The 25,425-nt window shown below is 44.6% G+C and overlaps 1 protein-coding gene across 12 annotated transcripts in view; it reads left to right on the forward strand.

Moving 5' to 3' along the window:
• st3gal3a (ST3 beta-galactoside alpha-2,3-sialyltransferase 3a) overlaps nt 1–25,425 on the forward strand; it is a 739,645-nt gene that overhangs the window by 48,300 nt on the left and 665,920 nt on the right. For 11 of the 12 annotated variants that reach the window (XM_070886703.1, XM_070886710.1, XM_070886704.1 and 8 more), the window contains 2 exons: nt 21–177; nt 1,119–1,332. The exons of the other annotated variant lie outside the window; for it this stretch is intronic. The gene's annotated coding sequence lies outside the window, so the exon portion shown is untranslated. The remainder of the gene's footprint in view (nt 1–20; nt 178–1,118; nt 1,333–25,425) is intronic. 12 annotated transcript variants of the gene reach the window in all.

A 25,425-nucleotide genomic window follows, 5' to 3' on the forward strand; every position in this document is an offset into this window, starting at 1 on the left:
ATTTACTTTACTTTCTGCAGAAAAAGACATCTGTAATAGCAGCCAATTAGCAGCGTGCGGGGGGAGGACACACAACCCAGGAGGCTCTGACTGACATCGAGATCCGTGCCCTGTCCCTGGTTGGGGATCGCAACCGTGCCATCACCGGCATTAGAGCTGACCCACTCACACAGGATGGTAAGTTGAATACAATCCCCTAGTCTGTGTTGTGGTCCTATCATGCCATGTAATGTAACTGTAATGTTGGTCTGATGTAAGTTTATTGCACCGTAATATTGGCCTCGTGATGTACTGCAATGTTGAGGGCATGTAACGCAATGCATATCATCATAGGCAGTCCCTTGAAGCGAGGATGACTTGCTTCCATGCCAAAAAGGGATGAGTTCACAGGTGTTTCAATGAAGGACCTAATATTCCAGATCCCGAACTACATCGTGAAGGGTGGAAGATGCCTGTGTGTGGATTTTTTTAACGTGTGGTGGCTGTTGCATACCAGCCACCACACGGGCTTGATAGAGCTAGGTCTTGGTCCAGTGGCAAGGATTACCCAAGACTAACTGGAGACCAGCTCTGCTGCACAAACCAAGCATGCAGACATATCGCAGTGTGGGCTGGCCCTTGCTGCTCCTGGGCCCTCGCCTCTTCTGGGTCCCAGATTCATGCCTCTCCTTGGACCTGGTCACTTTCATCTACAAACGCTTGCTCCTTCACCCCTCCTGCTGTGCCTGACCGCACTGCAATCAGCGACCTGACTTCGTAGCCGTCGCCCTCCTGCAGCAGCACGCGCTGCTCCCTGCGGTGGTATGCCGCTGCACGCTGCTCCCTCCAATGGCTCTGGCCTGCTGATGGTCTTGCAGGCCGGGACCACGCCAATTTTCGGGCCGGGCCGCCACACGCTGCTCCCTCCATTGGCCCTGGCCTGCTGATGGTCTTGCAGGCCGATTTCCGGGCACTGGGCACTGGCATATATGTATTGTTTGTCTGCAATATGTAATGTAGTACTGCAGCAGTGGTGGACATTTAAGTAAGACTGCTATAAGTCATTGTAGTATGTACTCATGTAACCCTGACCCCTCCCCTGGTGTCAAGCATTTTTAAATGTTGTTTTGCACTTCCAGACTTGGACGATTCAGACCACACCGACACAGAGAGACCAGACGACAGACCCACTGCTTCCACCTCTGGCATCACCCAGCCCCCTCTCGACTTCACCACTATCAGAGATGAGGAAGACGAAGAGCTGCTGATCCTGGAGCTGGTGGAGGTGGGGGTGGAGACGGAGAAGGATACACCAGCTCCATGTGGGCCAGTTGGAACATCCTCCACCGCCGAGTCTGTGTTCAGGGGATTCCCCCATGGTTCCTCTGATTCTGCGGGACCAAGCGGTGCGCAGCAAGGCACCCCCAGTGTTGCAGCGCCTTTGCCGCAGCGACGGAGGTTGGTGCAGAAAAGGTCTGTTGGTGTAGGCGTGTACCAGGACATGGTGCATTTGTCACAGGCCAGCGTCGACATGGGTCGAGAGCTGCTCAAGGTCATAGCTACAATAGCCGGAAACATTGCGGCTCTATCAGAATGGCAGTCGGAGGATATGTCGCGTACAATCATTGCGATGGAGCGGACTGCCGAAGCCATGCGGCAATCGACGGGATCGGGACATGGCGCGGAATCCCCCCATGCCATAGTAGTCAGGTCGACAGCACCTGAGGATGGGAGCTGGCAGCATCTTCCAGCCCTGAAGCCGTGCCTTCCACATCACGAGCTTCTCCAGAGGCCCCATTCATTGTGCCTGCAATGTCTCACCCCCAACAACAGCAACAGCACACAGGGTGCAGTGCTGCACGCCGGCTTGGTGCCACCACAAGGAGGTCCGGGCTCAGGGAAGTGGGAAAGGGAAGGGCAGGAGTAAGAAAGGGGGAATAGTCAAGGGTGGTGTAGCACGCGGTCATGGTCGAGGACAGTAAAGGATCTTTTGTTGTACTGTTCATTGAATAACTCGAGTTTGATTTGCAATAGTTTATTAAAAGTTGTAAAAGTTTTGTTAAAGCCCCGTTCGCCACTGCTGCCCTTACCTCGCTGCCGGCCCGTCCAAACATCACCTCTGTGGCAGGGCCACCCGAACATCTCCTCGGCGGGGCCTGGACCCCCTCTCCTCGGCGGGGCCCGGACCCCCTCTCCTCGGCGGGGCCCGGACCCCCTCTCCTCGGCGGGGCCCGGACCCCCTCTCCTCGGCGGCGCCCGGACCCCCTCTCCTCGGCGGGGCCCGGACCCCCTTCCTCGGCAGCCCCCTCACCCCCCTTTCTGGCATTCCAAAATCTGGAAATACCTGAACCTGAGCTTGGGTGTTTCCGGATTCATGACATCAGAAAGACTATTGAAAGTCCGGAAAAGCTTGGAATCCGCAACGGCCTCTATCCCGAGGGGTCCGGATTCTCAGCGCTGCAACTATATAAGTTTTACAAAGTTTTAAAATTGATGTATATTTTTGATATTTTTACATTAACGTTTGAATTGAATTTAAGCACTCTTGTACAGTGTCAAACCTTTGGGGTAACAGTCAACAGGGTCCCAAAACACAGCTCTCCACATTCAAGCAAAGTGTTCATTTATAAACCTTCTCACAGCTGGTTCTGCCATTAGACAGGTAGTCAGCAATACAGACTGAGATAGTACAGGCCCCATTCTTTTGAAATCTCCACAATATTTTTCAATGAAAAAAAAAATGCCTTCTAAATAAGTTACTCAATACTAATAAAAATACCTTTTCCACTCTAAATTGCACTGTAAAGTCACTGTTCACCTCAGAAATACAGAAGTGCCGCTTTAGCTGACAGTTCCCGATTTCCAAAATGGTGGTTCCGTGCACTCCGCCATTCCCACCCACTTAACATCACGTAAAACCACCTTTTCCAGGATGACATGCAGCTCCGGTTATATGTCGGCGGTATGCGATGAAAATCGGACTTTTTGGGCGTTATGCGGGCGGTCCTGCACGGTGGACGGTGTGCATACCGCTCGGCGGTATGTCAATGATGAATATTCCGCTGAGCGGTATGTAAGTGTTTTTTGACCAAAATCGCATTTTGGGGCGATAGGCGGGCGGTACGTCGACCAATTTGGGGCCCCATTTGTTTTGTGCAAGCTGTGAACAGAGCATCTGAGTGCCTTTGTTTGAATCTGAATTCTGTCTAGGCTTTCAGTCTTTATTCGATTCACTAAGGAGGGCAGTTCGTTTCTATATCAATACAGAAAAACATGATTTAAAAACCGTGAAACATGGTGGAAATCTCAAAATACATGGCTGCAAAGCCTTTGTTGGAGACGAGGACATTTTTGACCTTCACTCCTGAAATTTTTATCATTTGTTTTTTTTTGTAGAGGTTTGTTTCCATGGGATTTATGTAGGTGCATAAAATACACTTTATGCGTAAAATGCACATGTTTTGTGCTGTGAGGACTTGCAAAATTGGTGAGTCAGACAATTGAAGCAGTTGGGAGCCCTGAAGTCTGCACACCTTTCACACCTGACTTGTACTCATAGTTCTCTCTCAAAGTTCTTCACCTTTGGCCCAAAACGGTTGTTGGATCAATCAATGAACATTAGAAAAGAAAAGATTGATTCATATTACCAAAGGTATTGTGGGATATGGAGCAAAGGCAAAGGGATATGGAGTTAGGCTACAAATCAGCTATGATCTCATTGAATGGGGAACAGGCTCGAGGGACTAAATGGCCTACTTCTGTTCCGATGTTCCAATTTCAGGTGAGATCCTACATTAGAACTTTAGTAAGGAATAGTGATGTGAAAAAGAGAGAACCCTCATACAAATTATAATTATTCTACTGGAGGACACTGGCTAGATTAGAGACCTAACTTGTAATAACAGCAATGGAAGATAGACATATTCATTCCAAAGCAGACTGTTTATTTGTATGACAATGATTGATTCCAATATGCAGGAGAGATTGAATAAAATAAAATTCAGCTGGATATCTGTACTTCTAAATTTAAATATTTCAACCAATGAAATTGCAGCGAGAATGATGCTGATAACGATAAAGGATGTTATCTGTTACAATTTAATCGATTGCCCTGTTTGGCACACTATCTCCTTCAATTGGCATAAAACTGATGCAGCAGGGAGAGGATGTTGGAGGGTACCTAGAGTAATGCCTCACAACAGCAGTCAGGAATAGTTGTTTGACTTGTAGCTTATCTTTTTTAAACTATCTTTTATTTCATTTGGTTAATCATCACAGATGCACAGCTACAGAGGTGTGAAAAATAATACAGTATTATGTTAGTAAAAATACATTTTGGAATTAAGTGATTTGCTTTTCTGTGGTGGTGCACAGTAATTTTATACAGCGTTGCTGTTGCTGCCATATGGAAGCATTGATACGTTTTCACTAGTCCCCTTGTTGAAATGTGTTACTCAAGCCGAGAGGTTCCGAAATAGCCAGTTACCATGGCAATGTCTACTTACTATAAACAAATTCATGATTTTGTTTCCATGAATGTCAAAACTTAAAAAGAACACAATTAATTCGATTTCTTGTTTGTACTGATATGAGGTTGTTAACCTGCCACTTTGACTGCTAGGAAACTGTTACTTACAGTTAGACGTTTGCCTTTCCTCTGCCCCTAGAATCATAGAATGGTTACAGCACAGAAGGAGGCCATTTGGCCGGTCGAGTCTGTGCCGGCTCTCTGCAAGAGCACTTCAGCTAGTCCCACTTCCCCGCCCTTTCCCTGTACCCCTGCAATTTTTTTTTCCTTCAGATACTTATCCAATTCCCTTTTTTAAAAGTCACAATTGAATCTGTCTCCACCATCCTTTCAGGCAGTGCATTCCAGACCCTAACCACTCGCTGCTTAAAAAAAGTTTATCCTCACGTTGCCTTTGATTCTTCTGCCAATCACCTGGTTCTTGACCCTTCTGCTAATGGGAACAGTTTTTCTCTATCTACTCTGTCTAGACCCCTCATGATTTGGAACACCTTGATCAAATCTCCTCTCAACCATCTCTGCTCTAAGAGAACAACCCCAGCTTCTCCAGTCTATCCACGTAATTGAAGTCCCTCATCCCTGGAACCATTCTTGTAAATGTTTTCTGCTCCCTCTCTAAGGCCTTCACATTCTTCCTAAAGTGAAGTGCCTAGAATAGGACGAAATACTCCAGGCCGAACCAGTGTTTTATACAGATTCATCATAATTTCCACGGTTTGTACCCTATGGGGCTGAAATTGCCCTGTTTAGCAATGCCCGTTAGCGTCTTCAAGGGGTGCTAACAAGGCAGGAGGATGCTGTTGCTGCCCCGGGGAGGGTGGGGGTGCCGCTACTGGCTGCCATGAAATTGTGCAGGAGTTAGTGGAGGCGCTGCCATGGTAGTGTAGCGCCCTGGGCCGTCGCACAATCAATGATGATGACATCACGTGCGCGGCGCCCTCTTAGCAGGGTGCGCCGACCCCTTTCCACACTGGACATTGGCCAGCATCCCGCAAGGCTGCCACGAGGGGTGTCAGCACCAGCCTTGTGGGTCGTGAACCAAGCCGACTACCGCTCGTGGGGCAAAAGTTAAAGGGGTGGTGGGGAGCGCCCCCCGTTGCCATCTTACCAGTTTGGCCGACTCACCAGTTGGCCCCAATCTCTTTGTGGTCAGGGCCGCCATTCTGTAGCCTAGCCCTCCATTTTGGGTGCCGGATTGTAATCTTGGCACCACGCCGTCCTGGCGGCCTAGTGGAGGCCATCAGAGGTCCGGCAGAGTGCGCAGCAGCCCTCCCCTTTACCCAAAGGGAAAGGGCATTGAAACGTGTCAACGCTACGCGGAGCAGCTGTGTAGCGCTGCCGAACGCGACCCAGTAGCACCCTGGAACCCGCCCCAACAGGAAATGGAGCGCACAAGATTGCACCTCACTTCCTGTGAGGGGCGGTAACCGCAATTTCTCTGCTGGGGCGGGACTTCTGTGCTGGGTGCAGGAAGTCCTGCCCTGAGTTGATTAACTCCCCCAATTGGGGAGCTAGGGAATTTTGCCCCATGTCTCTATTTATGAAGCCCAGGATCCCATAAGCTTTTTTAACTGCTCTCTCAACCTGCCTTGCCACCTTCAACGATTTGTGCACATATACCCCTAGGTCTCTCTGTTCATGCATCCCGTTTAGAATTGTATGCTTTAGTTTATATTTTCTCTCCTCTGTTCTTTCTACCAAAATGTATCACTTCGCACTTTTCTGCGCTAAATTTCATCTGCCAGGTGTCTGTCCACCCATTTCACCAGTCTATCACTATCCTCCTCGCTGTTCACTATACTTCCAAGTTTACTGTCATTTGCAAACTTTGAAATTGTGCCCTGTACACCCAAGTCTAAGTCATTAATATATATCAAGAAAAACAGTTGTCCTGGTACTGATACCTGGGGAACACCACTGTACATCTTCCTCCAGTCCGAAAAAGAAGCATTCACCACTGTGCTCTGTTTCCTGTCACTTAGCCAATTTCGTATCCATGCTACCACAATCCCTTTTATTCCATGGGCTTCAACTTTGCTGGCAAGCCTATTATGTGGCACTTTATCAAACGCCTTTTGGATGTCCATGTACACCACATGAACCACATTGCCCTCATTAACCCTCACTGTTACCTCATCAAAAAACTAATTAAAGTAGTTAAACATGATTTGCCTTTGACAATTCTGTGCTGGCTTTCCGTAATTAATCCATTCTTTTCCAAGTGAATGTTAATTTTGTCCCGGATTATCATACACATGCACTGTAAATCTCTATCTTAGACCACCTTGTATTATCGTAACCTCACTGTGAAGTAACGTGTTCATTTTACTTAAAGGCTGCTCCACCCAGGTTTACAGTGCATGTGTGTGAAGGCACGCAGTGTGATAAATAAGGTTGATGAGCTGCAGGCGCAAATAGACACATAGCTGTAACAGAGAGCTGGCTCAAAAAGGGAAGGATTGGGTACTAAATATTCCTGGATATAAGGTGTTCAGGAAAGATAGGGAAGGAAAGACAGGAGGTGGGCTGGTAGTATTGATTAAGGAGAATGTTACAGTGCTGGAGAGAGAGGATGTCCTGGAGGGGTCAAGGACAGAATCTATTTGATTGGAGTTGAGAAACAATAGAGGTGCCATTACACTACTAAGTATATTCTATAGGCCGCCAACAAGTGGGAAGGATATAGAGGAGCAAATTTGCAGGGAGATTACAGAGAGGTGCAAGAACTATAGAGTAGTCATAATGGGGGACTTCAACTATCCAATTATAGACTGGGATAGTAATAGTGTAAAGGGCAGAGAGGGAGGGAAGAATTTCAGAAGTGTGTTCAAGAGAACTTTCTTGATCAGTACGTTTCTGGCCCAAAATAGTATGCACATGACGAAAATGACTTTGTAGGTGCCTGGAAAGATTTGGGGACAGAAGTAACTTTTTTATAGGCAGGATTTCTACCTAACCAGATGGGGAGAGAAGCTGTTTGCTTAGCAGAATAGTACGTATTAAGAACTTCAGCTGAATTTGGTGTGGTGGGACAGCTATTTTTTAAAAATTTGTTCCGGGATGAGGGCGTCGCTGGCAAGGCCTGCATTTATTGCCCTTAAGAAGGTGGTGATGAGTCGCCTTCTTGAACCACTGCAGTCCGTGTGGTGAAGATACTCCCACAGTGCTGTTAGGGAGGGAGTTCCAGGATTTTGATCCAGTGACGATGAAGGAACGGCGATATACTTGGATGCTGTGTGACTTGACGGGGAACGTGGAGGTGGTGGTGTTCCCATGCGCCTGCTGCCTTTGTCCTTCTAGGTGGTAGAGGTCATGGGTTTGAGAGGTGCTGCTGGAGAAGCCTTGAAGCAGGGTTGGTCCCCTGGCTTGATGGTAATGGTAGAGTGAGGGATATTCCAGGCCATGAGGTTACAGATTGTGGTGGAATACAATTCTGCTGCTGCTGATGGCCCACAGCGCCTCATGGATGTCCAGTTTTGAGCTCCGAGATCTGTTCTGAATCAATCCCATTTAGCACGATTGTAGTACCATACAATACGATGGAGAGTGGCCTCAGTGTGAAGACGGGATTTCATCTCCACAATGACTGTACGGTGGTCACTGCTAGCAATGGTGTCATGGACAGATACATCTGTGACAGGTAGATTGGTGAGGACGAGGTCAAGTAGGTTTTTCCCAGTCGAGCAGCTATGTCCTTCTGGACTCGGCTAGCTTGGTCAGTGGTGCTACCGAGCCACTCTTGGTGATGGACATTAATGTGCCCCAGCCAGAGTACATTCTGTGCCCTTTCTACCCTCAGTGCTTCTTCCAATGGTGTTCAACATGGAGGAGTACTGATTCATCAGCTGAGGGAGGACGGTAGGTGGTAATCAGCAGGAGATTTCTTTGCCTATGCTTGACCTGAAGCCATGAGACTTCATGGGGTCCAGAGTCAATGTTGAAGACTGCCATGGCTACTCCTTCCCACTGTGCCACCATCCCTGGTGGGTCTGCCCTGCCAGAGGGACAGGACATACCCAGGGATGGTGATCGAGGAGTCTGGGACATTGCCTGAAAGGTATGACTTTGAGTGTGACTATGTCAGGCTGTTGCTCGACTAGTCTGTGGGGCAGCTCTCCCGCTTTTGGCAAAAGTCCCCAGATGTTGGTGAGGAGGACTTTGCAGGGTCCACTGGGCTGGGTGTGCCGTTATCATGTCCATAACCAGTGCTGAGGTCAATGCTGGGTGGTCCATTCGGTTTTATTCTTGTTTCTTGTAGCGGTTTGTTACAACTGAGTAGCTTGCTAGGCCATTTCAGAGGGCAGTTAAGAGTCAACCACTTTGCTGTAGGTCTGGAGTCACATATAGGCCAGACCGGGTAAGGACGGCAGATTTCCTTCCCTAAAGGACATTAGTGAACTAGATGGGTTTTTACGACAATCCGGTAGTTTCATTGTCATCATTAACTGAATTTAAATTCCACAGCTGCCGTGGTGGGATTTGAACTCGCGTCTCTGGATTATTACACCAGGCCTCTGGATTATGAGTCCTGTAATTTAACCACTATGGTACCATGCCCATAATACAGCTAATGCTGTATTTGTCTTGCAGCATTGCAACTGATGACATCAATGACTTTAGCAGCAATGCAGTAAAACAAGCAAAGTTGGACCTGCCTTCAGAAGCTCCAGGATCCACTAAAGAGGTAGATCAGAGATTCGTCTTGTTTCTCTTTATTGGGTGACATATGTTCGCTGGCAGTATCCTCTTCAAAGGGGTGTCAAGGTGGATTGTTTAACAGTTATTACAGACAGCCGCTCTTCGCTGAGGCTGGTTATACCACCAAGATGATAGCATTGTTTCACAGGTGTAAGCAGGCAATTTCTATGTCCTCGAATATTTGTAAAAGGTATCTTTTTGATATTCTTTTGTCTTCATTAGGATTTGAACATGTAGAGTGAACATAACTTACGCTGTACCTCGTATCTTTGCCACTGCACCAAGACCTAGCTCTGTCAAGCCCGTGTGTTGGCTGGTGTGTAACGGCCACCACACATTAAAAAAATCCACGCACAGGCATCTTCCATCCTTCCACATGTAGTTTGGGACCTAGAATATAAGGTCCTTCATTGAAACAACTGTGAACTCATCCCTTTTTGGCGTGGAAGCAAGTCATCCTCGATACAAGGGACCCCCTATGATGAAGATCTTTAGTAAATTCCTGATTTAGTCGGCAACTAATGAGATGAGGCCAGTGGAACACACTTTGAAATATTCAATTTCTTATACAAAATTACCATCACAGAGGTCCAAACTAAGAGTGTTACTTTCTTGAGTTCTGAGACATTTTCCAAATTTGGAACGGGGACTGTAATGTAAAGTTTTGAAAACTATTTCAAAGCTGCTGTGTTAATTCGAAAACCTGCTGTCGCTACTTGCTCCTGTAAATGATGATCTGTGAATTGACCTATTTTGGTACTTTAGTTTGTTACAAAAGTGTATGGTGTGCCTGTGTACTTCACTTGTGGACCAGAGACGGATTTGACCTGTAGGCAGGGGAACGCGCAGTACTAATTAATTCAATATGATCAATTCCCTGCTCTAAGTGCGATACTTCCCAGCACCGATCGTAATAGATCCGTTCTACGATTCTGGGGCTTAATGGTACTTGAATACCCCCTATCCATTTTAAAGGCTCGTTATATGTCGGTTGGTCAATTTAGTAAGTTGCTTTTCTTTATCAACAACCAATGTGATCACCGAATAAGTAGTCGGTTGAAATCTTGCATTTCAAAAAGTTCCACTGAATGTACTGAATATGCCTTTAATGTAATGTCAGGAAAATGTTACATTTCAAGAAAGAGAATTTCAAAATTGTAGAGGAGCATGTAAATGTTCTCTTGGGAAAAGGAGGATCTGAGTGATAAAGCCTGTCTGTCTTTATCCTGATCCCTCTTCTAGTGAGAGGTCATTATGGGAGAGAAAATTCCCATCTTCAAAAGCGCTATTCTGTCAAAAGTTGATTGGCAACTTACCAGGATGTTTTCCACTTTTAGAAATTGGAATATTAATCTTGCTACTTTTATTTTAATAATAACTAAAATAAGTACTGACTGCTTCAATTTCTGGTTAGTGTGGCCTAGACCATTGGATTTCTTCAGGTTTACTAGCAGAAATCTGACTAATCAGCACTCACCTGCAATAATATTCATTGCTCTGAATAGCAGGAAATAAGTTAAGCATAGCATTAAAATTACACAGCCTGATTAACTGACAAAACTGCTTCTCTGATTTTGTAAGAAAATTTTAGTATCGCAGGTGCTAGGCTCCAAGTATTTTCTCTCGTATAATCAAAGTCTGAGTTTTTAAATCAGAAACAAACATTAAACTATAATCCAAGTTTGACAAATTGAATGCATCATCTACTTGTGTTGGTTACATTAAATTCTGTGGGCTAATAATGCAATATTAATAATGGTGTCAGCCGTGGCTCAGTTGGCAGCACTCTCGCCTCTGAGTCAGAAGGTTATGGGTTCAAGTTCCATTTCAGAGTCTTTTGAGCACAAAAATCTAGGCTGACACCCCAGTGCAGTACTGAGGGAGCCCACTGCACTGTCGGAGTTGCCGTCTTTCGGATGAGAAGTTAAACCAAGGTCCTGCCTGCTCTCTCAGGTGGATATAAAAGATCCTATGGCACAATATTGAAGAAGAGCAGGGGAGTTAACTCCGGTGTCCTGGCCAATATTTATCCCTCAATGAACATCACTAAAACAGATTATCTAGTCATTGTCACATTGCTGTTTGTAGGAGCTTGCCGTGTATAAATTGTCTGCCGGGTTTCCTACACTGCAAAAAAAAAAAGTAGGCCGTAAAGCGCTTTGAGATGTCCTGAGGTCATGAAAGGTGTCATATAAATGCAAGTTTTTTGTTCTTTCAATAAGATATGAAAACTGCAGGCAGATATCATGTGATTAGAAGTCACAATATCATATATCAACAGGAATATGTTAAACCAGAGTTGGTAACCTTAGTTGTTGTCTGAAGTGATGTGTGTGCGTAGAAGAAAACCTCCATGTTAATTTGGGGCAGGTCTGTTGTTCACTCTGTGCACGCCATCCCAAGTTACTTTGTGCACAAGATCTCGCTTGAGTTTATAGGAAGTGTGGACCTGCCTATGTCAGCTCGCTTTTGTGCTTTGTGGGAGAAAAAGTATTTGGAGAAACCTGAATTGTAGTAAGCCATTTTAGAGATAGGAAAGCAAGGTTTTGAACATTGTGTTCAATGTTGTGTGTGCTACCTTCAAAAACACGCTACCTTGTAGAGAGTTCAGCCAATGATCATAATCACATCAAAATCTTTATCATCATTCACTTTTGTTAATGGAGCCATTTCGAATAAAAACCAGTTTTGTACTCTGTTCCACTAATTGTTCATGGAATGTGGGTGCGACGCTGACATTCTATATACACAGTAGATGCGGGTTGCAGCATAATGGAAATTAAAGGAATTTATTTGATCTTGTATCTCTGTTTTTGGCTTTTGTTTTTGTTTCCTTTCAAAGGTCAAGATGTGCCTCGGCCTGCCTAGATTGCTCATGTTCTGTTTTATAGGTCACATCTTCTTTAAGAACAGAGACTTGTTTAGAAGTTCTCAGCCTCAGTGTTTCAGGTCTCTTTCTGACTGAAGATTAAAGCTGAAAAGGAACCAGCGCTGTGTGCGACTCGAGCACAGAGAGCCAACTTTGTTATTGCAGTCTGGATTCAGGCAGAGTCAAAAATTTTGTTAAAAGCACAGGAGAGCTTTCTGATGGCGGTGCCATATCGTGGGTCAACAAGGTATACTAGCAAAATATTTGCATTATATGGTAATACTAACACACATTTCCCACTTGATAATTGTCACTGCCAATAATTACTGCCAATCTGAATTTTCCACATTGATCTAAACACAGACAAAATAAATAAGCACATAATGGACCAGGCTTTCCCACATCAGCAATTTTTGCATTAATTAGACCGTTGTGTGGCCCGATCCCTCAGTGGTGAATTGCTGCCGAATATTACTGGAAAACTGATTTGAACATGCCACAGAGAGCATAGTAGCAAATCAGAAGCTGCAGCCAATGACTACTAAGGGATTTCATTTTACCGAAGTGAACCAATGATGGCAATCTTTAATTTTCATCATAAGCTTGATTTAAAAAAAAATATATATCATGTATGTAGAATGATGAAGCAGAACCAGAAGCTACAGATATACATTGGAAGTTGAACGAATTGATCACCAGGTTAATTTTTTTGGAATTAATTTTGGATTGTAATTTTTCCATTTTATACATAGAAAAAAATATCAAAGTTTGAATTTTGAGCCTTGCTAGTTCTGCATGTCATCCATTTGATTTAATTTTCTTTGAGCAATTGTGAGTTTTATTTGAGCTATAAGGATGTTGAAAATTCACTTCTGTGTCTTTCTGTACCCGTATTTATACTGTCAGTAGATGATTGAAAGGGAGGATATTTCTTGTACTATAAGTACAACATTTTCTGCTGACAAGGAGCCTTGTGTCTAGGTGCTATATATAAGACAGATGTGAAAGCATTTAGAAATGGAGCAGAAAAGGATTTAGAGGCGACCATTGACCAATTCAGTGTATTATAATAGTTATCAATGAAGTTGATCGGGTACTGGGATGCAAATCTATTTAATTATAAATTAAAACAAGTTATTCTAACATTGTATAGATTGGTAGCTATGCTACACTTGGACTAATAGAGGCAATTCTCTGTTTCAACATTCCAGGCGCACAGTGGAACAGGAACTTGTATGCTCCAGACCATGATTTTCCATCCATTAAAATCAATAGATGGGAAATCCCGGCCTGGCGTGCACAATTTCCAGATATGCTCCTACTGTGTGTCTGGACTACCAAAATGGAAAATCTCCCTTATTGTATGAAGTTTTAGGCACCTTCCTTCAAACGGGCATTGTATATAGGACAGAGTTCAGGGAAAGGTTACTGGGTTAATTTCAGGCTTCGTTCTGGAGAGACCAGCACTTTTCAATTCACCAGCAATTTTGTTTTTAATAATTAAAAGCAAATTATCTGGTCATTATCTTATTGCTGTTTGTGAGACGTTGCTGTGTGCAAATTGGTGCCACGTTTCCTTCACGACAACAGTGATTGAAAGATACTTCATGTAATGCATTTTGGGACGTCCAAAATGCTGGAAATACTCAGCAGGCAGCATCCATGGAGAGAGAAACAGAGTTAACGTTTCAGGTCGATGACCCTTCGTCAGAACTGGAAAAAGTTAGAGATGTAACATTTTTAAGCAAGAATAAGGAAAGCGGGGAGGGGAGGAAAGAACAAACAGGAAGGTATCAAACACGAGAAAGGAAACCGAAAATAAAGATGAACAAGGTGAAAGAGGCAAACAGAAATCCCATCTGAGGGAAGAACAGTACTTCTTCAAGGTAGGCATTCCTCGAAGAAAAATGGCAGTGAATTAAACATTAATACAAAAGCAAAATAAAGGTGTGACGTCCGAAATCCGGAAACCTCGGGACCGAGGCCGTTCCAAAATCTGGAAATACCCGGAACATCTTTGTCTGGGCCGAGGAAGATAGGTAGGGGAGGGAGGGGGGGTCGGTTGGGCCACGAGTTCTGGGGGTGAGTCGGGCCAGATGGGAGGGGGTTGGTTGGGCCGCCGAAGGTCGGGGTGTCGGTTGGGCCAAGGCCGGGGGGGAGGGAGGGAGGGGGGGCAGGGGTCGGTCGAGCCGAGGTTGGGAGAGGTCAGGAGGTTGGGCATCCGGAGGTTGAGCCGAGGCCGGGGGAGGTCAGGAGGCCGGGCGGCCGGAAGTTGGGCCGAGGCCGGGGAAGGTCAGGCCAAGATGGGGGAGTCCGGATTTCGGAACACTTTCTGGTTTCCGGATGACCCTGCCACAGATCGGCCCGGTGTCTGGTTTCCGGAATATTTTGGATTCTGGAACTCCGGATTTTGGACATCGCACCTGTATGGATGCTGGAAACTGAAATAAAAACAGAAAATGCTGGAAATACTCAGCAGGTCAGGCAGCATTTATGGTTTTGTTGTGTGATGTGAATCATAGAGGGTAAGTTGGTTTTGTTGACATTGACCTGAATGGATATTTTGGCTCATCAAGGATTGAAAGTTGAACAGGCAATCAAACACACTAGCCATAGCCTTGAAATTGATGTCTATTATGTCAGTAAATGTACTTATGAATGACTCCACGAGGCAATGTGTTGTACTCAAACTGTAGTGACCTTGGTCCTTTATTCCAAACTCGAGTGAGGCACAAGCATGGTGTGCAGCCTTTTAAACTGGGCCCTGCCACCAGGGCAGGAAACCCCGGTCTCCACCAGTTGCACCCTCTAGTGGTGCCAGCATGTATATACACAATATAAACCTTTATTGATAGTACATCAGGTAAACAAGTCTCCATCTTCTGCAACTACACAGCGAGTACATCCATAGTCTGCATATACAACAATGTTCAAGTTGGCAGACTTGTGGAAGACAACACCAGGCCTGTGGATGATGTCCTTGAAAGGTAAATGATGAACTAGAAGAATGGAGCCCTGGGCTATGGCATACATTACTTTTTAAATGTATTTATTTGCTGAGACAGGCATAGAAATTGATGGAAATGGGGCAGTGTGAGTTCACATGTAGGTTCAAGTTTCCAAGGATTGAAAATTGCCTTGTGCAGAGGATGAGTGAAGCTGGAAAATAGTGAGTTCAGTGAGGAATGCACAGGAGGACCATCCGGGCAACAGATGAAGAAGATCTTGAAAGAGGGATGGTAGAAGGTGAGGTACTTGAATGAGAAGAAGGAGCTAGAGGAGTATGAGTAAAGGCTGAGTGAGACTGGGAGATGACATCCCTTACTCCCACCATGGGAGAGAATGTGATTTAAAAAGTATAGATGAGCAGGGTGGGCTCAGTAAGAGGGAAGGAGTTTCCATTGATAAGCCAGATCTCAGTCAGATCTGTGATGTACATCTGCTCCTCTAGGAGGAGGTTATGGATGTGGAGGGTTCTATCTGAGGAAATGGACACTTTATGCAAGTGAGTGCAAGTCCAATTTTGCTGAGACCTAAAATTGGGGCTCATGTGACAATTAAGTTCTAAACTTGATTGGATTAATTTTCTATTACTGATTTATGAATTTTAGAAAGTAATCGTCATGAAACAAACATTCCTAAATTTCCTGGATTTGATGATGGAAGGCAGTTAATCAGCATTTGACTTCTCATTTCCTTCATGTATATTTTAGACCTGGAAACCATGAAATTTATTTGCAATCAGTCCAAGGTTTGTGTTTAATCAATGAGGAAAGAGGAGTCGCAAGAAAGCAATGGTACTTGTGTACAATATATGCTGCCTCTTGATTTCAAACACTAATGAATGTACCAACAAGTTGCCATATCACTATCAGTAGTAATGTATATAGAAATTGCAACACAAATAGATCGGCCGAATTAGTCCATGTTAGTGTTTATCCTCCACACATGCAAACATATTGTATTGCTATCTTTCTAATCGTAGCCAGAGAATCACCTGAAATGACTTCTCTTCCTGCATCCTTACCTCTGGTGTCCCCCAAGAATCTATCATTGGCCCCCTCCCATTTCTCATCTACATGCTGCCCCTCATCATCTGAAAACACAGCATCATTTTCCACATGTACACTGACAACATCCAGCTCTACCACACCACCACCTCTTTTGACCCCTCCACTGTCTCTAAATTGTCAGACTGCTTGTCTGACATCCATTACTGGACAAGCAGAAATTTCCTCCAACTAAATATTGGAAAGACCAAAGCCATTGTCTTCGGTCCCCATCACAAACTCTGTTCCACAGCCACTGACTCCATCCCTCTCCCTGGTAACTGTCTGAGGCTGAACCAGACTGTTTGCAACCTTGGTATCATATTTGACCCCAAGATGAGCTTCTGACCACATATTCGTGCCACAACTTAGACCACTTATTTCCATCTCCGGAATATCACTCAACTCTGCCCCAGCCTCAGCTCATATTTTGCTGAAACCTTCATCCATGCCTTTGTTACCTCTAGACTTGACTATTCCAACACAATCCTGGCCAGTCTCCCACGTTCTATCTTTCGTAAACTTGACGTCATCCAAAACTCTGCTGCCCATGTTCCAATTCACACCAAGTCCCATTCATCCATCACCCTGAGCTCACAGACTCACAGTGGCTCCTGGTTAAGCAACACCTTGATTTAAAAGTTCTCATCCTTGTTTTCAAATACTTCCATGGCCTCGGCTCTCCCTATCTCTTAAATACCTTCCAGTCTCACAACCTTCCGAGATATCTGCGCTTCTCAAATTCTGGCCTCTTGAGCATCCTCTATTTTAATTGCTCCTCCATTGGCGGCCATGGCTTCAGCTGCCGAGGCTCTAAGCTCTGGAACTCCCTCCCTAAACCTCTCCACCTCTCCACCCCTCTTTCCTCCTTTAAGGCACTCCTTAGAACCTACCTCATCTGCTCTAATATCTCTGTGTGGTTGTCAAATTGTGTTTTATAACACTGCTGGGAAGCGCCTTGGGATGTTTTACTATATTAAAGACGCTATAAAATTACAATTGTAGTTGTTGCTTCATGATTTGACCGTGGGTAGTTATACCAATGTGTGTTTTGCATCAAGCATTGATATTTGTATGTAATGTTTTGATTTAGGAATGGATCATTGGTGTTTATACGCAACACAATCCCTCGTGATTCAACCATTAATTTTTGTACACATTGTGCTGTAACATTATTTCAACATTTGAATCATGATATTGCTCATTGTGCAAAAACTGACATCTGTACCTAATGTGCTATTTCATGATTTGACTTGCTATCTGCACTCTGTTCATTTTGAACATTGGTATTTGCACACATGCTTATTTCTCTGAAAATCAAAAATCATAAAACTAGCACATTGTAGCTGAGATTATAGTATTGATGGAAAACAGATGACCAGCAATCTACTATTAAAACTGTGGTGACATTTGTCACTTCATGGTTATGTGAGGCACGAACAGACCAGAGCACTGATGTAATACAAAACAAGTTAGGAAACAAAGTCTGAGCTGTGTTGGATCAAAATTATAATAAACACAGGACTAGCTTTTCCCACTCCCCCTACAGGTATACAGGAATGTTATTTTTCTGTATATAGTTCATATCCTGCAGTTTGTCTATATATACTTGCACCAACTCGAGCCTAAGCATCTGCATCGCTTGATTTTCCCCGTAAACATTCAAAAGATAATATATTAAAAAAATGTTTAAACTGACAAATGTTTGAAATGTCTACACACCCAAAACTATTTATGTCCTAACATTTGGTCATTTTTAACGGAATGCTTTTACACAAACTAACCACTTCCCCTTCTTTCCAAATCCAATCTCCCTCACTTTGTTGAAGGGATGCAGAAATGAAAATCTTGCAAAGACAACTCAGTTCTGACTGAGGAATCTGTTTCTTTTCTGCTTAGCCAATTCTTGGGTGCGGCAACCGAACAGAAGTTTGTGATCTTATTGAAACGTATAAGATTCTGAGGGGGCCTGACGGTAGACGCAGAGAGAATGCTTCCCCTCGTGGGGGAATCTAGAAATAGATGGCATAGTTTCAGAATAATGGGTCGCACATTTAAAACGGAGATGAGGAGGAATTTCTTCTGAGGGTCATGAATCTTTGAAATTCTCTACCCCAGAGAGCTGTGGAGGCTGGGTCATTGAATGTATTTAAGATGGAGATAGACAGATTTTTGAACGATAAGGGTGTCAAGAGTTATGGGGAGCGAGAGGGAAAGTGGAGTTAAGGCTAAGATCAGATCAGGTATGATCTTATTGAATGGCGGAGCAAGCTCGAGGTGCCAAATGGCCCACTCCTGCTCCTATTTCTTATGTTCTTATGAACCATTTAAATTGTTTTAGGACTCAATTTTTTTTTTGTATAACATCAGTTGATGTGGTTAATAGATTTTAAAGTACCATCTAAACTGCCAACTTGTTAATTTTTTGCTTCTGGGTGGGGTTTGGTGTCATCCATTTTGTGTAATTTTCATTTTTAAATAGGAGGGCTGCCTTTTGACCAAGCTGGGAGAAGACAGGGAAATCAAATTGATTTCATTCTGTGTGTTGTGGCATAGTTCCAGCATCTACCTGTTGCAATCAATATTCAGTTGTAAGGAGAGCTATCAGTTGCCGTCAAAATAAAGAATGGCGTTTTTATGTTCTTTTTATCCTCATGCTGCAGTTCTGCAGTCCTCAAGAGTTAATCAAATTCTTTATGTGGAATTCTATAAATGCATTTCAAAAAGACCTTTGAACAAATGGGTCTATGTTCTGTCTTGGGGTTGAGTTCAAATAGAATAATATGCAACAGAAAACATTATAGTCAGCTGAGACCCCTGCAGGGGAAGTTTCCCCAGGAATCCCAATCTGGACTCATTTGATGTAATAGGAGTGTGAGAAATGTAGGGAGAGAACCAACATGGTCAACCTTTCTTTATTCTCTAGTACCATTGGCACTCTCTTCAAAACCTTCAATACATTCTAAAAGCCAATCTGCAACCTCTACACCCATTCAAATTACTGCTTTTTATCAAACTGGCCTTCTGCTCCACAGTTCTTGAATACATACAATTATGATATTCTTGCAAAGTCAATGCTACAGTTCAAACGTCCTTCATTGGCTGTAAAGTGTTTTGGGACGCCCTGAGGTCGTGAAAGGCGCTAGCTATATAAATATAAGTCTCTCTCTTTGCTAGTCCAGTATTATAATTACTAGGCTACTGTACCCAAGTTCTATCTTCTGAGGAATCTTCAGTTGTGTGCCCCACCCTGTACCCTCTTCACATCTGACTTTTACTTAACTGCTTATCACTCAGTTCCTTCTGCTCCACTATTGGAGACTTTTATTTGCTATACATTACCCTCTCCATTGACCACGTTGCCTTGCTGCCTTTCTCTGAACCTTTTTAAAAGCTATTTTAAAAGCCAGTCTCTTCCATTCTCTGCTTGATCTCTTTCCTTAATCTTTACTGTCTCACACTGATTAGGATCTTCTCCTAGCCCCTCCTCTATATGAAGGTGCTGTAAGATGCAAGTTGATGGTTGATTGATTGTTTACAGAATGTGCAACATTCAGTCAGTGGTGCAGTGTAAATGGAGTTCGTAATGTGATCCAGTTAACGTAGGTCAATGATTTGAAGTTTCCTATTGTATTTTGTATGATGATCCAGCATCCAAACCAGTATTTCACTTTTTTAAAAAAAAATGTTTTTCTCTCCATTTAGCATCTTTTCAAGTACTTTTTTTCTCCTCTTTTTTGAATCCACTCTCATCATCCACACTGGGATGTAGCTGGGAACATAGGAGAGGCATATCTATAATCTGAATCAATACTCCCACGTGACCTGCGGATGTTTCTTTACTTCTCCGTGTAGATTGCAAAAGGTTACGACTTGCCAGCCCTGCCCTGCTGACTAGGAAACTGAAGTGCACCAGTTTGGAGCTGCTATCTTTTTTTAGGTCAATCCTTATACAGGACCAGCAGTATGGATCCGAAATAGTTCTGCTGAGACACCAAGGGTGCTATCGGATGGCATTGCTGTTTTAAATTCCAACATCAAATGACCAATAACTTAGGCCAACATCGGCTGTTGCTGTTCATCTTCAACTGTTGCTTTTTTCTGGAGAGTGGAAAATTCTCTCAGCGTCTGTGCACGAACCGTTTAAGGTGGTGAGCACAATGCACAGATCAGTCAATCCATTCTCTTGACCCTCTTTGCCGGTTACTTGGTCCGACCAGAATGCCCAGAGGCAAATTGCGCTGTACTGGTTAGCTAGGACACTTTATTTGTGTTTGGGTACCAATCTACACATTCCGCAGTTTACCTGCACAACACCTTTTACTGCATTGGACAGATATTGCTGTCTTCTCTTCTGTGTTGAACAATGCATTCTTCATGCACCCTAGATCCAAGCTGCCATAAGATGTGCGATGTCTGATCAATTTGTGCCAGAATTCCAAGCTTCAGTGAAGGGGAAAGACTGAGGTTTTGCACTGATTGGTGATAGTTATTTAAGTATGTGTGTTATATATACCTGTATTGTTTGTAAAGAGTTTTCTACTGAAGTTAATGCATGTGGCTAAAATAGTTGGACACAATTTTGCCCAAAGCTGTTTTTTGGCGTATTGCCAGAGTTACCCCCATTTTTCTAGGCCAGAACTACTCCAAAAATAAATGTGGCAAATTTCCCCGCTCTATTTTTCAAATTTGACGCCGTGCAGCCTGTCCTGTCGCCTCGGGGGGTGGAGCCTACTGTGTGCCGAAAAAAAGATGCTACCCCTTCTGCACATGCGCAGAAAAAAAGGAAGTTTTTTACGTGACTGCTAACTGCTATGGGCGCGCATGCCCAGTACAGCTCCCGGTCTGCAATCGGCCATTTTTAAAGAGCCAGTTGTGTGTGAGAACTTTAATTCTCATTGGAAAAATCGGAGCTGCAATACAAGATGCAACGCGGAGCAAGGACCAAGAACTTTTTACAGGACGAAGTGGAGGCACTAGTTACTGTAATTGAGAACAGGTGGCAGGAGCTGGACACCAGCAGAGGTCACATAAAAGTTCTACCCAAAGAAATGAAGAAACACTGGAACCAACTTGCAGAAGATTATTGTGCAATGGTGACCACCCTGAGGTCTGGAGGCCAGTGTAAAAAGAAGTGGTAGAACCTTCGTCAAGTAGTTAATGTAAGTAATATTTTCATTTTTCAATGGCATTGCAATTGTAAATGTGACCAGCTGTATATGTCCCACCCAGCAGAAAGACACACTCTCTAAAAAGTTAAATTTTTATCTTTCCAGAGGAAAGTGGCACACAACAAACGAGAAAGAACTCTAACAGGAGGCGGCCCGGCAAATCTGCACCCACTGACGCCCTTGGAAGAGAGGGTTGCTGCTTTGATGGGTCCTGCCTGGAGAAAAGCAACCACCACTGCACAAGCTGGGCAACACTCGAGGGAGAGGGTAAGTCCTGCAAATTCCACAGTCTGGCTTTGCTAAATGTTAAGTACTGCGTGGGCTAGGCATGCTTCGGTTCATGGGGATGTCTCCGTCAGCTACACTTTGGTTGATGCAATGTGCTATCATTCATCGTGGTCCTTCAAATTAGCCTGCTGCCTGCGCTGTGTGAGCCTACTCATGCCACCCACCCTGCCCCCTCCTCTGCTGCTAACCATTTGTCTGTTCTGTTATATTTTGCAGAACTTGAGGCCAACGCTGATGATGCAGAAGAAGATTCAGACGAGACAAGCCTGAAGAGGAGAACATCTTCCGATCCCACCTTTCAGACTAAGAGCATGAGAGTTAGGGGGAGAGGATGGATGAAGTCCCCACTGTTGTACTCACTTTGGAGGAGGTGCAGGTGCCACCCATTCAGGTACCAGCACCTTCCCTGAGTGGTGGTTTGAGAGTTGGTGGGACATTCCATGGTTTCCCACCGTCAGCCTGGGGATTCCAGTGGGGTACAGTGAAGCACACCCAGGGCCCCACCTTCCGAGGCTGCGGGTCCCAGTGAGGTGCAGCGAGGCACACCCAGGGCCCCACCATCCGAGGCTGCGGGTCCCAGTGAGATGCAGCAAGGCACACCCAGGGCCCCACCATCTGAGGCTGCGGGTTCCGGTGGGGTGCAGCGAAGCACACCCAGGGCCCGATCGTCCCAGGCTGTGGGTCCCAGTGAGGTGCAGCGAGCCACACCCAGTGTAAGGGGGGGAAGGAGAGCCCGACAGTGCTCTCCTGAGGTACAGGATCTAACAGATGTGGTTCAGATGATGGCAATGAGTGTGGAGAGCATTGACCTTACGCGATCACTCCTGGACACCATCAGTCGAGTAGGTGATGAGGTATCGGGACTGTCGGGAGAAGTAACAACACTCTCGAGAAATGAGAACGTTTTCCGGGAACATGAGGGTGGAAATATCTGTCAGCTGAAACAATGTCAGTGCACATAGGGAATGTCGTAGGTTGCTGATGCGCTGTCAGTGAACATGACGGAGGGAATGTCGCAGGTAGTTCAAACACTCTCAGTGAACATGGGGGCCGCCTGCCCACGCCCCCCCCATCAAGAAGTATTCATTACCCGAGATGTTAAGATTAAGCTTGGTAGCAACCCAAGAAACGCTGCACCACCGCCTGCGGGCAGGGGTGAAGTCACCAAGACCAAGCGCAGCGGGCGGTCTTAGAATAAGGTGGAGGAGCGATGGGTGCAGCCTTTCTTTACTGTTGTTGTTATTACTGTTGTAACTGTTCTCAAATTAAAAGTTTTTTTGTAAGTTAGTAAGTGATAAAGTTTGTAAGTGATCGTAAGTGAAAACTTTAAAGTTTGATACAAGAATAGGTTTATTAAAGTTAAGTACAAATAAATATTAAACTTTTGAATAAAATTTATTTGACATAACTGAATCATTTACATTATTTGTTCAAAAGTTGTGGTAATAATGGAAGTAAGCAAGAATCATTTCCATCATTTGTTCCATTAACACAACACAACATTATGGAATAGGTCTAAACATTAAACATGGTCCATGTGAAATAGTTGCCGCTGAGCCTTCAGGCAGCAAAGTGTTCATTGATGAACTGCTGGCGCAAGGCTCAAGCAATCGTTAAAGGGGCATGCCGTTGTGCTCCTGGTTCAGGTAGTTGCCTCCTCCTCCCCCTCCCTTCCTTCCTTCCTCCTTCCTCCTTCTTCCTCCTCTCATGAGCCAGGTGATTCAGGCTGCTGCTCAAACATGTCGGATATATAGGATGAACGCATCATGGGTGCTCCCAGGGTATTTTGCATCTGTCGTTACACATGATCTGCACATTATTGGAGTGGAAGCCTTTTCTGTTCCTGTACAATCAATGCAGCCCTGTACCTTTTTAGGAAGCCAGCAATCCTGGAGAAGCCCACAGCCCTGTCACGCATTGCCTGGGCGGTCATGGGGAACTTTATATAGTCATTCCTCCGGGCATATAGTGCAGCAGTCACCTGCCGAATGCAGACATGTGTTGCATGTTGAGAAATGGCACACACTTCCCCAGTTCTAGCTTGGAATGATCCAGATGCATAAAATGAAAGTGCAGCTGAAACATAGAACTGCCAAAGGAGGCCATTTCGGCCCGTCGTGTCCACGCCAGTTGACAAAGAGCCACACGGTCCTTGGTCAGCAGCCCTAAAGGTTGCACATTAAACCTATGAACAATAACGGAAAGGCAAAGAGCACCCAGCCCTTCCAGTCCGCCTCACACAACTGCGACACCCCTTATACTGAAACATTCTACACTCCACCCAAACCGGAGCCATGTGATCTCCTGGGGGAGGCAAAAACCAGATTAAAAACCCAGGCCAATTTTGGGAGAAAAAATCTGGAAAAATTCCTCTCCGACTCATCCAGGTGATCAAAACTAGTCCAGAAGATCACCCTGTCCGTATTCGATTCCCTGCAGTACTTACCATTATATCTGCGCTGTCCAACAAAAGGTCATCCAGTATAATCCCAATTACCAGCTCTAGGTCCGTAACGCTGCAAGTTACAGCACTTTAAGTGCCCATCCAACCATCTCTTAAAAGTGGTGAGGGTTTCTGTATTCACCACTCTTCCAGGCTGCGATTTCTAGATCCTCACAACCCTCTGCGTAAAGAAGCCCCCCCCCACCTCAAATCCCCCTAAAGCTTCCACCAACCATCTTAAAACTAAGCCCCCTCCTAATAGACCCTTCCACCAATGGAAAGAGGCCCTTACTATCCACTATGTCCAGGCCCCTCAATATTTTGTACACCTCAATGAGGTCTACTCTCAACCTCCTCTGTTCCAATGAGAACAAACCCAGCCTATCCAATCTGTCCTCATAACTAAGATTCTCCATTCCAGGCAGCATCCTAGTAAATCTCCTCTACACTCTCTCTCGTGCAATCACGTCCTTCCTATAATACAGCAACCAGAACTGCACGCCGTACTCCAGCTGTGGCCTAATCAAAGTATTATACAATTTAAACATAACCTCCCTGCTCTTATATTCTGTGCCTCAGCCAATAAAGGCAAGCATTCTGTATGCCGCCTTAACCACCTTATCCACCTGGCCTGCCACTTTCAGGGATGTGTGGTCAAGCACTCCAAGTTCCCTTTGTTCATCTACACTATTAAGTGGTCTACCCTTTTCCTTATTAGCCCTCCCAAACTGCATCACCTCACACTTCTCTGAATTAAATTCCATTTGCCACTGCTCTACCTTGCTGACCAGTAGATTGATATCCTCCTGTAGCCCATGACTTTCTTCTGCATTATCAACCACACAGCCAATTTTAATGTCGTCTGCAAATTCCCTATATTCAAATCTAAATCATTGATGTATACCACAAAAATCAAGGGACCCAGTACTGAGCCCTGTGGAACCCCACTGGAAACATTCTTCCAGTCACAAAAACACCCATCAACCATTACCCTTTGCTTCCTGCCTCCAAGCCAATTTTGGATCCAACTTGCCACTTTGCCCTGGATCCCATGTGCTTTAACATTCATGACCAGTCTACAATGTGGGACCTTATCAAAAGTCTTGCTAAAGTCCATATATATTACATCGTACGCACTACCCTAATCGATCCTCTTGGTTATCTCCTCAAAAAATTCAATCAGGTTAGTCAAACATGATCTTCCCTTAACAAATACGTGCTGACTGTCTCGAATTAATCCTTGCCTTTCCAAATGTAGATTTATCCTGTCTTTCAGGATTTTTTCCAATAATTTTCCCACCACTGAGGTTAGGCTGACAGGCCTGTAATTACTCAGCCTATCCTTTTCTCCCTTTTTAAACAAGGGTACTACACCTTCATTTCAACTGACAAAGCAGTCC

Source organism: Pristiophorus japonicus, chromosome 8 (genome assembly GCF_044704955.1).
Source record: "Pristiophorus japonicus isolate sPriJap1 chromosome 8, sPriJap1.hap1, whole genome shotgun sequence".
NCBI classification, from domain to species: domain Eukaryota; kingdom Metazoa; phylum Chordata; class Chondrichthyes; family Pristiophoridae; genus Pristiophorus; species Pristiophorus japonicus.